Source organism: Pantherophis guttatus, chromosome 4 (genome assembly GCF_059756535.1).
Source record: "Pantherophis guttatus breed Tessera chromosome 4, ASM5975653v1, whole genome shotgun sequence".
Classification (NCBI taxonomy): Eukaryota; Metazoa; Chordata; class Lepidosauria; order Squamata; family Colubridae; genus Pantherophis; species Pantherophis guttatus.
The window spans coordinates 116,296,432-116,312,712 of record NC_142066.1 but is presented as its reverse complement, the minus strand read 5'-3'; the positions used below and the strand labels follow the sequence as shown (position 1 = coordinate 116,312,712).

The following is a 16,281-nucleotide window of genomic DNA, read 5'->3' as shown; positions in this document are numbered from 1 at the left end:
CCCCATCTCTTCCTCTCTTTCTCATTGATATAGTAGTATTCGTCAGTTTCTCTAATACTTTTACAATTGCTCTATTGAGTTCAACATATTTTCCTATTATTGTAAAGAACAAGCATTTATTTTGCACTTTTCCTCACTGTACATCAACATGCAGGTTTGTTGGCAGGCAGTCAACCTGCAGATACAAAGCATGTATTCTTAAACTGTATTATGTCCCCTGTCTAGTTTAGGGACTTTGTAAACTAACCCACACTACTCTAATTTTCAGTACTGGATCAACTCAATGAGGTATTGTGCAATTCATGGCCATAATGTTTTGGGCCTCAAGACAAAAAGATGCTGCTTTCATTTCAGCATATATATCGCTTCATCCCAAAATGCAGATTCAGTGGATTTCCTTGTAGACACTAGCTGGAGTATATTTGGTTTTCCTTTGAATCAAGAATCTCATGGATATGTCTACAGAATTTTCTTGGCAATACATGGGAAATGACTTAACATTCATTTTTATCTGCAATAGTTGTCCAGTCAAGTCCATAGCTCTAAGGTTTTCTTATAGTCACCCAGTCAAGCCTTATGACTCTGTTTAACCTTTTGGTATCAGCCAAGGTTGTCCAAAGCTGTCCAAAGCACACTGCTTTCTAGTAAATTCTGAATAAATGAAATGCAAATGAAGGGCGAAGTATTAACATCTATCTACAACCATTTGGATGGCAATTGTTATGATAAAACTCTGATTATCTTTAAATTTCATTCATTCTCCAATGGGTACGGTATTACAAAGTTTCACATAACTTCTGATTTGCCCCTTCACTTTTGCTATGAAATGGGACACAGTAAATCTTGGTTCAAAAGTCCTTAGAATCTCACCTACTGGTTTAAAATGGAAAATTTATGAACCACAAAGAATCTTCAATAAAGGCTTGCTTAAATATATGCTGGCTTATTGTTAACAGTGAACCTTAAGTTGCAGATATGGTATTTAGTCCTACTGCTAAATAATACGGTATGAATGCTTGATACTCCCATACTGTGAAGGCTAGCCAAATAAGGTACAATTATACCTTCTTTGTTGGGTAATTGTTAGCCTATGAAAGGAATTGAGGGGGAGGAAAAAAATCCCTACTGCACTGTGACAAGAGGTTTGAAAAGTTTATTGTGGTTTTTCTTTGAAATGTATTCAGGTTACAATGGAATCATAAGGTCCTGGAGAAGCAAACAGTAGTATGTATTGGGGGGGGAGTGAGAGTTTGGCTTGCATGTTGAGTCTGAATCAATTAAATGGATGCCCTGTACTTGGAGGGAGCACTTAATAGCAATAAAGAGGGGGTAGGATCTATGCAAGAGAGCTCTGCAGAAGAAGCCCTGCCTGGAGAAGAGAGAAAGAAAGAACTTGTTCTACAAAAATACACGAGAACATCACGATTCTTTATTAAGTATAGGAACTGAGAGCACAATTAAATCAAGGCAAATGGAAAGGAAGTAAATGAAAGTGCCTATACTGAATAAGGACAACTGTGGTTATTTAAAACAGTGAATGAGTGGCATGCAATTCTTAAGATTTGGCAAAACATTCTAACAAGCAATTGCAGCTATGTTATTATCTAGAACAGTGTTTCTCAGCCTTGAAGTATATGGACTTTAATTCTCAGAATTCCCCAGCCAGCTGAAATAATCATGTCTTTTTTGGGAACTCAAGAATTCCAATATTGTAACAGAGGGAGTTTCTTTGATCATTCTGGGTGCTGTTGTTGCTATTTATTTTAGTTCAACAAGATCCTTTTAAGGTCTAGCAATGGCAACACTTTAAAGTATACTGGACTAAGAAACAGGCACCCAGAAATTCCAGGGATTATTGTGGCAAGAATAACAGAATTTTGTCTGTCCCAATTTATACTAAACATAATCAAGGTGGGACTATTTTAAGTTTGTTTCTCTTGCTTTTCTTTTTCTCAGGATTGTGGAATCACAAACCATAATTGTGGCAAATCATCACTACTAAATTAGTATCCCTGGAATGGCTGGACAACTTGATAAATCCCTAGGGCAGAAATGCCCATTATGGAAGCTTTGTTTTCTGTTATTAAATTGGCTGTATAGATTTTCCCCATAGATTAACCACATACTTGATCAACATTTTCCTAGAACAGTTCACTGCAAAATTTCTTTTGTGGTTAGCAATCAATTCTAGCAGTTAAACCACATGGCAGTATACCAAGAGAGCAGTGTCAGAGATCAATGTTATGATTGTTCACTTTTAATATTATTTGTTTTTGCTGTCTCAGAATTAGTCTTATTTTTTTGCATTGGTAAACAATCATAATAAAGTTAATTTGACTGGCTGATTGGTTGATTGATGGACCCTACCAGAATATGCATGAAGCTGTGAAGTTAGGGTTTCTTTCCAAAAGATCCTGATATCCTCTTTGGTCTCAACAGCTAGAAGGCTTTCCCCTTCACTGCATCAAAACATATTTGCAATTAGAAACCCAGTTTAGTGTATTGATTAAGATCAAGCCCAGCCTCAGCCAATAAATCTACCAGGTGATTTTGGACCAGCATCTCAGCCCAATCAGCCCGTACAAGTTATTCTGGTGGGGGAAAATGGGAAAAGATATTTATGTTGTGATGACTTCTGAGGAAAGGCAGGATATACATCTGGGGTCAAACAAATAAACAATAAATTAAAACAGGTATTTTTGCAGTTCTTTGTTAACTTTACACATTTAATGGTTTTCTGCTATTTCTAGAAATATTGCAGAGAATACACAATGTTCAATTTTGTGTATAGAAAAATAAATACCAAAGTAGAATACTGCTAGCAATTTACAAGCTTGTTCTAACCGAGTCCCACCAGGACAAATACTTGACCTTTCCAGTAGAGGCCAAACTGACCAATAAGCAATACCAATTCCTTTGGCACGCTTGAAAATTCTATTAGTACATGCAACAAACCTAAACCACCCCAGAAGAACAAGCCAAAGATCATTCTTCTGACTCCCCCCCCCCCCAAAAAAACCATGTTTGATCAATGTAACCTGCCCAGCAACATCCCAATGCTAGTGTTGGAGGGATCCACCAGATATCCCAGAAGATAATCAATGGCTGTAAAGCACAATACTACACAAGGCACCTGTTTAATACCATGCCAAATCTGGTGCTCAAAAAAACAAATGGGAAAGAAGACTTTACTTTTTAAAATACTTTGGGAAGTGTTTGCTGTTATATTTGTAAAATGCTTTTGCAAAATGCTTTCCTGATTCCATAAAATTCAGATTTTTCACTAGCAATAGCAATTACTATGCTGTTTGTCTTGAAACGGAGAATTGTAAACATGTATGTACATACGTACTTATGTATATATATGAATAATAAACACACGTGCACACACAGAGCAAGGAAATTCTTAACAACATACACCTTGGAAACACTGATGGTCTATTGTCTCTGCTCTTTAACTGAGAAAAAAATCTCAGTACTTTTCTATTAAGACCTATAGTAGTTTTCTTCACAGTCAAAGAGGCTCTAATATTTTGAATCTCAACTGCAGTCTCAAAGAGAATCCAAAATCATCACTTTAAGTAGGATCACATCTGATTCATATAGACTTAATAGAGATGCTGTTTGAAGTTACAATAGCATTGAAAAAAGTGACTTAGGACCATTTTTCTCATGACTATTGCAGCATTCCTGTGGTTATGTGATCAAAATTTGGATACTTAGCAACTGGTTCATACTTATGACAGTTGCACTATCCTAGGATCATGTCATCCTCTTTTACAATCTTCTGACAAGCAAAATAAATAGGGAAGCCAGATTCACTTTCTGTATTACTAACCTAACTGCAGCGATTCACTTAACTGTGGCAGGGACATAAAATGGGGCAAAGCTCACTTAACAACTGTCTCGCTTAGCAACAGAAATGTTGGTCATAAGTTCAATTGTGTATCAGCTTTGGAAGCCATATTAACACTGGAAGCTTCCACACTGCCACCTTCTTGTGCTTGAGAAATTAGGAGGGGGATTTAGTAGAGGGTAGTGAGACATAATAGCTATTATGTAATTAGACATAATAGCATTCTTTTTTGGTCAAGGTCATGGTATCCCTCCATCTGGAGGAGGAGGGTGGAAGTGGTGTCACAAGTTGGGACAAATGGTGAGTGGACCATGTGATGGACTTTTGGGTTTTAATTGGAGTTGGATTCTTCTGGAATGCTGACATTGTGGTCATAACTTGAGGACCTGTAGTAGATTTAATTTCAGGAAAGCAGCTTCTCTACCAATGTTAAGGGATGGGGAATGGGCAGTTGGACAGATGGTGGGCTCCCCTGTGCTTGTAGAGAATGGACACTTGGGATTCCTGCTTCGACCTAAATCAGCGTTTTTCAACTTTAGCAATATTAAGATGTGTGTGCACACTTCAACACCCAAATTCCCCAGACATCTAAACAGTATCTTGCAGCTGTAGGATTCTATGAACAGTAGCACACAGTACATTCGGAGGCCCTCGAGTAAGTTGTCTTTCCTAGGTGCCCTCACACCTCATGTTTCGAAGGTGGAATTCAAAACTACCTGCAGACCCCTCTCGTTTGAGTCCACAAATGGGCGGCCCTCTGCCCAGGCTCAGCTGGAGGCTCCGCTTAATCGGAATTCTAGAAATGCTGAACAAGAATCAAGCTTCTAGTTCCTGAAACCGGTAAAATATTCTCCAATGGCAACGGAGAGAGGCCCTGCTGGCTCTAGCGCTGTTTAAGAAAACCAGTTAAAGGAAACCAAGTTAAAAATTTAACCGAACTTCAGGCAGGGCTAAAATCCTTCTTCTAATCTGGACCTCTCGCAGATTCCAAAGCCCATTGACAGAGATCGCGCCTGTCTGTTTCGCCTCTTAGTTTGGTCTCCCAAGTTCGCTTCCCAGTTTCCCCCCCCCCTCCCCACCGCAACTTGGAAGCGGCTGCAGCAGAACTCCAGGGATAATTGAGAGCGTGCGGACGAAGCTGCATCGACGCCCCGCCTACCTTCCCACGCTGCTGCCGGATCGAGGGAAACCGGATTCGGGAGCTTTGGAGTCGCTGCGCTTGTGCTGGCGGATAACGAAGACCGGCCGATTGGGCTTTCTTCCTATCTTATTCCAGGTCAGTGAAAATCAACCCATGCGCTCCCTAACTCCTTTATTTCTGTCTTGATACGGGGGCTGGGAGAGCGGTGTGGCCATTTGCCTTTCCAGCCAAGGGGTTTTATCTCCCTCCTTCGTCCCCTTTCCCCCCACTTTTCTCAACCCCATCCTAAATAGAATAAAGTCCGCCTTGTGCCGCCTGGATAGCGTCGTTTTTCTTTCTGTTGGGATTTACCCATCACGCTGAATTATATGTGGCTTAACGTACCGTTTAAACCCTAATGTTGAGAATCCTAGACCCGGAGCTATTCAACAAGCCATAGTTTAGAGCGCGACGGGGAAGCGTTTCAGCTAAAAACGCTATACCTCCGGGGATTTTTGCGGGTTTAAATTAGCACAAATCCCGAACGTATCTACAAAGAACTAAGTTCCATTTAGTTGCGGGGAAGGGACTAAGTAATGAGTTATATAACAACTCATCTGTTCTTCATACCCATCTTTCATGAGCAGGATACATAGTAGCCAGAAGTTATGGGTATTGTAGTCTGGAATTTTTGGAGAACATAGAGTAGGGTTGCATTCATGACTTTCACAGAGGAAGGCAGGTGTTTACACATTAAATTGGTGCTCCCTGACAAAAGGTTAGGTAGCAAGAGAGAAGATAGTGCTGGACAATTATGTTAATAAGACAACATGATTGTGGAGTAAAGACCTTATCTGAGAGCAGATATAAAGAAAGAAAAGGTGGAATAATTATAGAACTCTTTTTCACTGCTAATGCTGAGAATCCTGTGCCTCCAAGCATCTCCAGTTTAATGCACCAGACTCCAATGGTATCCAAATCCTCTTGATTTTTTTTAACTGGGTGGAAAAAGAACATGTGACCTTGAAAGGATCCCCTTGAAGATGTTGGTGGCTGTAGGTGCCAAGGGAAGAGCTGGAACTGTAGAACTCTGAAAAATACAGTGGATATTTGTTAGGTTGTCAAGCCTTACAGATGCTTGAAATAGATCGTTGAATTGTATAATTTATGAAAGACTGTTTAAAAAGAGCAATGTTGGTTTGGTTTATAAACTGTCTGGATTTGCCTTTTGAAAATACCTTGAATGCTCTTGGCAGAAAATACATTTTTCCCTCTGGTTTGACCATGGGAGCTTCTGTAGGTGGATCTATATATGCAAGTTGCTATATTAGCCAATGCATTTAATTATTACTTGCTTATTGTAGCCATAACTATGTGATTTTTATCTTTCCGTTGCACGTATTTAAAAATAAGTTTTGTGGAAATTCACTAGGTCTAGATCTAAATGAGAGGGTTTAGAAGAGTTACAAATCTTTATTGAGCCACAGTCAAATGAATTAGTGTACAGCACCTGGGAGTGCCCAAATGGATTGAATTCTTAAACTTATTGGCTCAGAATTTTGAGAACTGCTGAGAGGAAGCCTATCTTAAATCAATATGTTATTCCCAGTTTATTCACAGAAAGTAAAGTTGCAAAAATAAAAGGATTTCCATGCCACTGGATTCACATCAGCTGCTGAACTCTCAGTTTTGTTACTAAGTACTTGTGTACTTTTGTATTAACTACACACGTACTTAATAACATTTGATTGTGTAATTTCTGCTTTCCAGTTTTAAACCTGAATTAGAGCTCCTTTAACCCATCACCTCTCTAGCTAATCACTTCTAGTATTGAACGGCTCTTCACATAAGGAAGTCCCCTAACATTTAATCAGAATAGAATTCTTTATTGGCCAAGTGTGATTGGACACACAAGGAATTTGTTTTAGGTGTATATGCTCTCAGTGTACATAAGGAGAATAAAATACATTCATCGAGAATAAAAAGATACAACACTTAGTGATAGTCAAGGTTACTAATAAGCTATCAAAACATACTAGGAAACAAAAACAATATAAATTGAAAGATACAAGCAACATGGTGTAGTAATAAGTGGGAAGTGATAGGTACTAGTAAGGAAGAGAATAATAATAATAATACAGTCTTAGTAGAATCTACCTTCTTAAAACTTAAAACCATTATTCTATATTCTACACAACCTGGAAAAATAGAAACTAAATATTGATCATCTTCAGTGTGAGATCCTTTTAAGTACAGGTAATCCTCGACTTACAACCACAATTTCTGATGCTAATAGTAATTCTGTTGAAATGGAACTAATACTAGCTATGATTTAGAAGCTATACTTCACATACCCCATTGCATTTTATTTTTTGTAGCATTAGCACCCAGGATCATTCTCACTTTGTAATCAACAATCCAAGATCTTTTATGCAAGTACTTGTCATCAAGCCAAGTATCCCCACCCTATATGCATTTGTTTTCTGTTTCCCAAGCAAAATAGAAAAGTAAAAATTAATCATTTGTCTTCTATTAAATGTCATTCTGCTATTTTCAGCTTATTTTTCTTAACCTATAAAGACTGTTTTAAATGTTATTTCTGTCTACTGGCTATCCTACCTAAGATGGTATCATCTGCAAATTGGTAAGCATTCCCTCTACCTCTTTCACCAGACTATTAATAAAGAATTGAAGAACAAGATAAACCTACTACCGTAGTACCTGACCCAGTATTTCTGTATGATATTTGAGATAGCTTTGTATCCACTTAAGTGTCATGTCATTTAATCATCATTTAACCAACTTCATTCAATCAGAATTTCATTTTTTTGTAATATATTTTGCTAAAATATACAAGTGCATCCATAGCATTCCCACTATCTGCCAAATTAATGTTTAGATTAAAAATGTTTTTAATTTGAAAAGACTGGTGCTTAATAAATTCAGGCTGGTATCTAATAATTACCACTTTGATCTCTGGAGGTTTGAAACAATCCTTTTATGATGTGCTTTTAAGGTCAAGGATTAATGTCAGGTTGATTGGTTTACAGATTCTTGGATCCCCTTCCAGGTATTCATTTACTTGGATTTCTGAATATCGGTGGATACTTTTAACACTTATCCATTTCCATTGTCTCTGCTTGTTTTGAGCCCTTTTATCTTGCTGTACTCAAATCAGAATAGTCATCCCATCAGGTTTCGCTTGCCACATAACATGTGCACATCATGCACATTAAATATTGTCCTTTCTGGGCTGCATTCTAGTTTATTTTTTTCATTTTGCACACATTCTGTGCATTGTTATATATACTTTTAATTCCATTATCTTCATGAGCTAATTTTCTGATTTTATATAGAGTGGATTAATATATTCCATGAAAGCCACACTCTTCCTTCTTTTTATAGCATGTAAGTCTGTTGTGTATCTGAGATACAGTCAATCTCATATTAGCAGTCCATCAATCTCAGTAATTAAGATGATAGTCTCCGAATCCAAATATATCCCATAAATATTATTAGCTAAACAGTAATTCACTTCTTAATATTCCTCTTTTCTTTCCCAGTCATGTCCCAAAACCATTTGAGCCCCTAGATTAGGATTTCTCAATATAGCATCTTTAAGCTGAGAGAACTTCCAAACATTGCCCTAGATTTTGAACTTCTGTTCTGGACCTTCCAATTCCATATAAAGTGATTATGGCTGTTTCTTTCAGTATCATTTGATCCACATAGAATAGCAGGAAACGATAACTGGATTCCATTATCATAGGACTTCAATATACTTTTGAAATCATTGTTACATTTTTTTTCTGTGCTCCAGGCAGAAAACATGCTTTTTTGTAGCCCAGAACCCGATTATTCCAGTTGGCATGCCTTTGTTTTGGCTCCTCATGCTAAGGTGCTATCAAGTATCAGGACACTCTGTCTTAAATGCAATCACATCTCCTCTGCCCTCTAGGATTCCCTCATTTTGCTTCTTGTTCCTTTTTTTTTTACTTCCTTGATAGCTCAAAGTTGGTATTCCTAGTAAATCAACCATTACTGTGCCACTATATCACTGTCAAAGACACACTTTATAATACTGCAACAATGGCTTGAGATTACCATAAATCACTAGTGAGGAAATGGTTTTAGCTCTCAGGTTAGCCAAGCACAAACTTGACGTAGAGGGAAAATTTGTTAAGAACTTCCATAAATTCTTCTGTTGAACTCCACTGCCAAGCTCCTATTTCCTCTTCCTGTTCAGTAGCTCTTGAGCAAATGTAAACATAAGCAGACACATAATCAGGCTTGATATGGGGTACTTAACATGATGTACCTGCATCTAATAGTTTTGGCATGGTTTAGTAACTAAATTTAAATTGAGTGAAGAAAGAAATCTGTGTCAAAATTGTTTTTTTCTCCAACAGCAGGGATCTTGCAAGCCTCCAGATGCTGCTAAACTGTAGTTCCCAGAATTTTAAACAGTGTTCATACTAATTGGAACTACCAAGACTTGGTGTTCAGAAACATCTGGATGATCTTTGTTCCCTAATCCTGTAGCGTGTAGCCTTTGCCAATCTTATATGTTGTTGTGGAAATAAGTCAAGCCCCGAGGTCCTTGGAGGAAAATGGATGGATACAGAAGCCTTTACTAAATAATTTAGAGGTGAAATGACTAAACAAATAATTCAGTAGGTACTTCTATGCTATCTCTATGTTTATTGCAAGTCTGATCTTTTAAAAATAATTAAATAACTTTTAAAAATGTATTCAGTTGAGTATACAGTAGTCTTTAGAAATGTGGTCTGGAGGAATGATTGCTACAGACACAAACAAGCTTTTAACAGTGGTGTGTGTGATGAAATATGATTTTGTGGGGGCTTTTGGCTGCAAACAACAATGTTATGGGACTTGCCTCTGACAGAAGAACACATATTAGATCCATCTATTTGGAGAAAGCTCTTATAAGCATGTCTATTGCCGGAGAATATTACAGTGTTTATTTGAGGTGTTCTTTTACTTGTTGCCTCTTTATTTCTCTTATTCTGACATCCCTAACTTATGAGAAGTTCAGAGTTTGAAGGCGGTCATCTGGGGTATGGAATCCATACCTTGCTTAATGCAAGAATCTAAATTAAAGCATTCCTCTGTCCTTGATATGAATAATTAAGAGAAGCCATCTTCCTAAACTGTTGATTAAGCCGTTCTTATTGTTGAGAAGTTATTTTGTAAAGTTCAAGTAGATTTAGACTTTTCAATAACTTTATTCTATGTACCTGCATTGTGGTATAATGCAAAGCGGGTCTTGACCTCCTTCTGACAGCCTTTCAAGCACTTGAAAACTATATTTTCTCTCCTTACTTATCTTTGTTGTCAGTCATGCTCACTTCACACCATTTCCTGTCATGAAGCATAGATTCCAGTTCCCTGATTCTCTTTATCTTCATTGAACTGATTGGTCTAACTTTGTAAAGTACGGTGCATATAACAGAATGTAGTACTCAATATACCAAACAGACTGGAACAGATACTATCTATGACTGTAATGAGAATAACAAAGACTACAGTCAGATAGGAGAAATCTGACTCCAAAGCAGGAATGTAATTTGAGAAAATTCTCAGACTTGACCCTCCCTAGTTCTCTTAAACATAAAGGCAAGATTCTGTTACTGTAACCTTATAATAAAAACAGTATTAACATTCATAACTTTGGTCTTCTGGTTGGACTATTCCAAAGGGCTGGCAGTGATTTAGAAGAAGTACTTCTTTCGATGCAACCTAAAACAGCAGTTCCTCAGTTTAGAACTGAGAAATAAGTGCTCTCTTTTAGGATACCCATATCAAAATTTAAGTACTTTTGACAGATCCAAGGGAAGGCAATGTGTAATCAAAACTAAAATTTCTAGGTAGTCTTATATTCTAAAGAGTCCCAACACCTGGGAGAGAATTTCGTTTTAATCTAGTCCTTGAAAATCTAATTGCTTTGAAGATAGGGTTGAACAGAAGCAGAAGTAAGAGCAATTTACTTAATTGTGAAAAGTGCAGCTGTGCTGCATAGCTATTCTTAATTCAAGGCTAAAGTCAGAGTGTTTGATTATTATCCTTTTCTTGGATTTTTTTTTATTTGTTAACCTAACCAATGGATTTAGGACTTCCTGGAAGTCTTTATTCCAGAATAACTCTGATCCTATTCTGCTTAGTAGTTTCCAAGTCCAGAAAAGGTTACGCAGGTGTATGATATGGAAATAAGATAAATACATATGTGCCAAATTATTTTTGTATTGTAGTTCAAAGTGTAATTCAAAATGAATCTTAAATAATTACAATTTTGCATCTTGTTTCCTAGTTTAAGCTCTTTTTTACTAACTTTATAAATTGATAATTACCTTGCCTTATTAAAGTTCCTCTAACATAATGTTTATGAACCAGTTTGATATAGTGGTTAAAGCATCAGGCTAAAACTGTGAGACTGTGAGTTCTATCTTCGGCACAAAGCCAGCTGGATAATTGTGTGCCAGTTAGTTTCTTTCAGCTCTAGGAAAAAGGCAATGGCAAACCACTTTTGAAAAACCTTGCCAAAAAACCTGCAGGAACCTGTCCAGGCAGTCTCCTACAATTGGACATGACTGAATGGGGAGGGGGCGGGACATATATTTTCCTGATAAAATAAGTGTCTCACTCCTCCTAAATATTGTTGATTGACTCTTGTTCTGAAAAATAACATTTAAATTTTCTACCATCTATATTCTATCTATTTCTGTTTAAAAGCAGCTATCTAAAAAAGATGGAGCCAGCCAGCAAGTAGTTGATTTGAATTAATTCATTTCAAAATGCAATATTGGGTTTATGACTATTTTTATCCTGTGAATGCATTTTCATAGAGATGTATCTTTTAACAATAAAAATAATGAAGTAAAATATTGGACAGTTCATTAAAATGTCTGGTGTAGTTGTGTTGTTATTTCAATCCATGTTTGGTGTGGTTAAATTAAAAAAGTACATGACTGATAACATGGGGAGAGTTAAAGGTCATGGGGGAGTTAAAGGTCACAAAATGGATACGTTTACTTCAGAAAACTGGGCAGGTATGGAAAAGGAAAGATCGATAACCTTTATTTGGGAGAATTTTCCTGATAAAATTTAGCCATTTAGCTAAACAGAAAAAAAATATTCTTGCTATTCTTTACAGGAGCAAACTTGCCTTGACATAGGGAGTAACCCAAAGAATGAAATAACAGCATGTCTTTATTGTGATATGTAAGAGTACATACGTGACAATCAATGCATGTATGGGGCCACTGCCGTATTCTTTGAGTCCCCTGTGCATATCTAGATTTCCTATTTCTAGTATCTTCAACCTTCCTGTCTAAATTTCCTAAAGCTTCAGTTAAAAGAAAAATCTAATTTCATCCAGGAGTGGGAGCATGCCTCAAATATTTTTCCTAGAGGATGTTGATTAGTAATAGCAAGTTTTTCTTTGCAGAACAAGCCCCAGACACAGATGACTCAGTTTGGAGGCCATTAATGAGGTAAAGAAAGAGCTGCTTAAAATAGTTGTGGAGCATTATGCAAAAATATAAAGAGCCCTCCTGGATTATACCAAAAGGCTTTTTAGATGAAGCTCCTGTTTCTCAAACTACTGTATCTAACCAGGTGTCCTCAAAGGGTCCATATTTGTGACATGTGAGCAATAAACATTAGCAACCAGACTAGTTGCTTTGAGATCTAAGAAACCATAGTCCAGAGGGACTTTCTCTGGCAAAAAGTTAGCTGGTGCTCCACACTATCTATAGGTCATTTTAAATTTTAAAGTAATGAACTTGTTAGTTGTGACTGCAGGACCCTCTTGTTTCTGGTAGCACCATTGGCAACTTCTTTGCTGCCAGTTGCATATAATGATGTTGTGCATCATGTCACTTACTGCTTCTCAGCCATAGATAGCATAATATTTATGATCATCACATTAGGTAATCAGATCTTCAGTTGGTATCAGAGACTATTGTTTAAGAATGATGCAGAAAGGGTTTTTTGTTAGATAGATGCTTTCTCCAGGAGAAGAACAATTACTCAAGAACAAATTCTTAATAGTGATAGAAGCCAGATAAGAAGAGTTTTACTCTGGAATATATATTTATTTATTACTGAAATTGATATCTTAAGGATGTTCAAGCCTTAAATCCTGTAATCTTCTGAAAATGTAAAATGAACCTGCTGGAAAAGTTGGGCCTAACAAATCCAGACTTTGGATACCATGAAAGAGTGCATGGCTTGCCCACTCTAAGCTATACTAAAGATCCCCATAATATATTTCTAGGCTTTCTGAATAAATAAAGATAAAGGATAGCACTAAACACTGTTTTCTTTGAGAGTATGTCTGCTTGTCCTGAAAAACACCTGGTTAAAAATTGGATGTTAACTCTTTCCTTTTGCCTTAATAGTCGTGTTTCTCCAAATCCCTAATTCTTAATTTTTTTTTCACTTTTGTAATTTATATCAGAGGATTCTGGAAATTGAAATCCACATGTTTTAAAGATGCCCAGGCTGAAAACATTGCTGTATACATCATAATACATAGATGTGCTAGTATATATTAGTACTAATAGAGTAGGGTACAGTTTTTACATTGTACAAAATTCATATAATAAATGTTACATTCGGCAGTGCAAGCTTGCTTATAGAGGTTGTTTTTAAGTATACTTTTTCCTCTGAATAATACAGACTGTACAGCTATGTGTAGTTGCCATGGTACAATTATGACACAAATAGAAAGGGGGGAAGTTAAATATTTCAAGGTTTTAAGGTTAAGTATAACGGGATCCAATTGTTCAAGGCTAAATATCATGGGAGTCTACAGCTTCTGCTGCCTATCCTACTTCCCTTGACTCACAGCAAGGTGGGGGGGGGGGTGAACATGTCCTCCATATGTCTTGCAGAAGAATAAACTGCAGAGATGGGTGACATTAGCATGTGTGAAAGGAAGTGAGGGGGAGGAGGATAGATGAAATAACAGAAGTTCTCTGAAAATACAGTTCAGGCAACAGGTTTATGATGAACTGTAGAAATTCTATTCTAATAAATTCTAGATCAGAAAAAATGGTAAAATAATGACCTTCATTTCATCTTTGAGGAATTCAGAAGATCAGAAATTGCATGCAGGTTTTGAAGAGGTCAAGTACATGAGATGGAAGAGGTCCAAGTACATTATATGAAGAATTTTAGTCTTCAAAAGCTTTAGTGACAAATAGGAATAGCATGGGATTGTTAGTACTATAGTAGATGCAATTTTATGGGACTAATATGAAACCTAGCCTCAAAGTTAAGTACTTAACAGAATAACAGAGTTTGAAAGGACTTGGAGGGCTTATCGTCCAATCCCCTGTTCAAATAGGAAACCCTATACCACTTCAGATAAATGGTTGTCCCATCTCTTCTTAAAAACATTCAATATTGGAACACCACAACTTCTGGGGGCAAGTCATTCCATTGATTAATTGTTATAACTGTCAGGCAATTTCTTCTTAGTTCAGATTCAATATCTCCTTGATTAGTTTCCATCCATTAGTTCTTATTCTGCATTCAGGTGCAGAGGTGACAATATTTAAATGGTGGCAGCCCCTTAGATATTGGAACACTGCTATCATGTTACTCCTAATTCTTCTCTTCGTTAAATTAGACATGCTCAATTCCTATAATCGTTCTTCATATGTTTTAATCTACAATTCCCTAATCATCTTTGCTGCTCTTCTTTGCACTCTTTCTAGAGTGTCAGCATCTCTTTTATATAATGGCAACCAAAACTGGATACCATATTCCAAGTTTTCTTTTACCAAGGCATTATGACGTGGCATTAACACTTCATGTGATCCTGATTCTATTTCTGTTACTGCAATTTAGAAATGGGTTGGCATTTTGGCAACTGAACAAAAATGCTGGCTCATATTGAAGTGTCTAGTAGGACTCCAAGATCTCTCTCGCAGTTTCCACTATTGAGCTAGGTACTACCTATTCTATACCTGTGCATTTGTTTTTTCTTGCCTAAATGTAAAACCTTACTTTTTTCACCATTGAATTTCCTTTTGTTAGATAGGGTCCAGTATTCAAGTCTGTCAGGATCCTTTTGTATCTTGAGCCTGGAGTGTTGGCTATTCCTTGGTATTATCTGCAAATTTGATGAGTTTCCTTTCTATCCCCTTGTCTTGGAAGTCGAACTACTTGTAATCAGATCAGATGCTGAGAAGATAGGGTAATTTTTTAAAAAAAGTTTCAAAGAAATAAATGACAGGCTGCTTTTACCCATAAAAATTCATGGATGCAATCATCATGACCAATTGGACCTGATGGGCATATTTGTGTCATTGGTAGTGATACTTGGGCTTGGAACTAAACAAAGTCAGGATTGGCTAATACCTGGACAAAAAACTGTAATGGAATATTAAAGGTGATGGAGAGGTTGAGAAATTAAAAAATCATCCCAGAAAAAGGCAGTGGTAAATCTACATTGCTGCCAAGAAAACTGCATGCATCATCATCAGGAATCATTCCAATTTAATAGCAGGTATGAAAGAACTTTAATCAAAACTGTGATGAAGTAACATAGTGGTCACAAATAAAATTGCCTCACTTATGCTTTTTTAAAGTTGTTTTATAAAGTAATGAGGTTTTTAGTGGTGCATTACACACCTTACTTAATTTGGTTGTTGTTTCATAGTGATCATTCTTATTTTCATTTTGAGATGTGTGTTCAACAGACCAATGAGGAATGAATGACTTGATGGCAGAATCATGAAAGCTACTGAAGGGTGGAGCTATGGACTGAGATTGGTTTTTGCTGAATTGGTTTGTGTCCCTATATTATTTGTTTTAATTAGTAGCTTCCATTTAAACAAATACTTGCTTATTTTCCCAGATTACTTGATTGAATGGAATAATTACATTTAGTAAAGGAGGATGTTAGAAGTCTGAAAAAGGGGATCAGATAATGAGGAGAATATATTGAATCTTTATTCCTACATCTTGAGAGAAGCTTCTTTCCAAACTCTCTAATTAGAAATGTCATTAATCCACATGACATTTTTGTGTGGTTTTTTTTTTTTTTTTTTTTTGAATGGATAGAAATCTGTAATTCATTCTATTTTGTGTTAATTATTGGGAAAAGTACAATGTATAAAAGTAAAATTCTTTCTGGAAAGAAGATGGTTCACAGAATGCTGCATAAGGAATCCAGCGTATAATTTGACTTGACTTTCAGGAAGAAATTTGACTTTCTTATAACATAAGAAAAATAGATTGACAAATATATGTTCAATATGAACATGGTCTGGCA

The 16,281-nt window shown here is 36.6% G+C and overlaps 1 protein-coding gene across 2 annotated transcripts in view; it reads left to right on the top strand.

The window, feature by feature from the left end:
* The first annotated feature begins 4,998 nt into the window (after positions 1-4,998).
* WIPF3 (WAS/WASL interacting protein family member 3) overlaps positions 4,999-16,281 on the top strand; it is a 29,411-nt gene continuing 18,128 nt past the window's right edge. Inside the window, exons 1-2 of one of the 2 annotated variants that reach the window (XM_034402042.3) lie at positions 5,056-5,132; positions 12,442-12,487. The gene's annotated coding sequence lies outside the window, so the exon portion shown is untranslated. Of the gene's footprint in view, positions 5,133-12,441; positions 12,488-16,281 lie in introns of both variants that reach the window. The other variant, XM_034402041.3, reaches the window with a different exon arrangement.